Source organism: Seriola lalandi, unplaced genomic scaffold, assembly GCF_002814215.2.
Source record: "Seriola lalandi dorsalis isolate HSWRI2012SDOR001 ecotype SW California unplaced genomic scaffold, Sedor1 jcf7180002054898, whole genome shotgun sequence".
NCBI classification, from domain to species: domain Eukaryota; kingdom Metazoa; phylum Chordata; class Actinopteri; order Carangiformes; family Carangidae; genus Seriola; species Seriola lalandi.
The window spans coordinates 6,141,461-6,143,566 of record NW_019525450.1 but is presented as its reverse complement, the minus strand read 5'-3'; the positions used below and the strand labels follow the sequence as shown (position 1 = coordinate 6,143,566).

Sequence of the window (2,106 nt, the reverse complement as noted above, 5' to 3'; positions counted from 1 at the left end):
GGGGGTGGGGTGGGCTTGGGGGGGTGGGGGTTGGTGTTCGCTGGCTTCCTTAACAGAACTGTAAATGTAGGGCAGAGCTTCTTCACAGGAATGGAAACTGTAGGAAGTTGTGGGAAATTATACTGATAGTGACCAAAAGGCTTGAGAAGTGTGAAATGTCAGAAATTCTGATCGTCATGGATCATCATGGTGTTGATTTCTTGTTGTACAAGCAATTTGCCTTTGCTTTTTACAGTATCAGTATCAGCAGTCCCTTTCCTGCATACTGTAGTAAATATGTGAGACTGTAATGAATAAATATGCTTTTGCAGGATACAGTTTTGAGAAGGCACATAAAAATGACATGGTGTATGAGTGTGTTGAATCAGAATTACATTTGTGGCTTAGTATCTTCCTGCTACGCTGGTTTTTGATGGATTGTTTTCTGTGACCAGACCATGAGGGATTTTTTGCATGCCACTTGTGTTACGCGTACTTGGCTTATTTGCCTCTTGAAGACTGCGTATGACTGACTGTTCTGAGATCCTCTGCAGCCTCTCCAAGTGAACCACATCACACACACACAGACACTGACTAACAAAGGCTTGGAAGGAGAGTGATGAAGGGCTGTGCTGACAGGCAGAGGAAGTAGCAGCTGCTCCTGGGCGGGTCCAGGCCCACAGGAGGGTGGAGGAGGGAGAGGGAGGAAGTTCAAGATTGTGATTTACCAGCGCTACAAGTCCAGACTGGTCACCACAGACATCCATCACTCGAATAGACAGACAGACAGACCTCAGAGCCCTGCAGTTTTTCCTGGTCCTGTTGGTGAATCAGGGAATGATACGGGGGCTCATTTATAACAATATTCAGCTGAGTTACACCAGAAGAAAAGATCGAATGCCTGGTACTCTATATTTAAGAGTACCAGTCCATTTTTTTCCAGTGCTCTTGAAAGAAGAGCTGCATTGTAGAGAAGCCTTGACAGGAGAGTTCACCGATCCACATAAAGTGATGGATGAATATAGTAGTCTTGGTAAGTGGCTGCACATACAAAGAAGTATAGGGCGTCACTGTTTACCTAGAGAGGTAATTTTTTAGCCTCCTGGTTCTTATTCTTATGTATGAAGCTTGCGTTCAGACATCAGTAGTCTGGCGACAGGTAATGGACAATTGCGCTCTGTGATTTGACAATTTACAGGTAAATTAATCATTTTTCATATCTAATTTCCATTAATTTTTTTTGAAAAAGTCATGTCTTAATATGGGGCTTTATTCATCTGGATGTGTCAATCTGCATGTTTCTTAAATTCCCCTGCTCATTTGACAGTGTCACATATCCTTGGAGATATAACCATTCTGTAAAGTATAATTGTAGGACAGCTAATAACTCCAGAGCAATAGCATTACTCCACAGAGAATTTGCTTTCATGCCAGAAATCCTTAAACCTCTGCGCCACATTTTTCCAACAGCAGACATTACACGGTGGAATTTAAAATCATTCCTGTGTTTATACAAAATGATTACACAGAACGCTTTCTACATTAAGCAAAATCTCAAGGCGTACCAGGCGTTACAGCCTGGCACACCAGCACACCACAGTTCCCACCACTTCACTGTGTCTCCGCTCAAAGCCTACTGGCTGTGATGTGTGATCATGCATCACAGAGCTAATGTCTCCCCTGTGAGTCAGCCCCTCTCTACCTTCCCAGCCTTCATCTACTGCCAGAGCACGACCGTATGACGACTGTAGAGAGACTCATGTCTGTTCATTCAGTCCTAAGAGCCTAGCTGTGGAGCTGCTCATTACTCGCTGAGAGATCTGTACAATAATGTCAACTTCAGTGAGTGTCTAGTGTGTGTCCTGTTCTGTGGATGGGCTGCACAACCAATGATTTATAGCCATACACAGTGTACTGTATGTATGGACTGTATGAGTGTATGCCGTTGCTGGAGTGTACAGTAGTTAAATGAGAGGTCTATACAGTACAGTCTTAGGATTAGAACTGAATTGTCACACATTTCACTCATTTGGAGTGTGCTCAACAGGTTGTTGCCTGTGTGTTTGTGTGTGTGTGTGTGTGTGTGTGTGTGTGTGTGTGTGTGTGTGTGTGTGTGTGTGTGTGTGT

General features: G+C 43.8%; 1 protein-coding gene across 5 annotated transcripts in view; it reads left to right on the top strand.

Moving 5' to 3' along the window:
- chd9 (chromodomain helicase DNA binding protein 9) overlaps nt 1-2,106 on the top strand; it is a 70,635-nt gene that overhangs the window by 55,108 nt on the left and 13,421 nt on the right. The gene's annotated exons all lie outside the window — the stretch shown is intronic.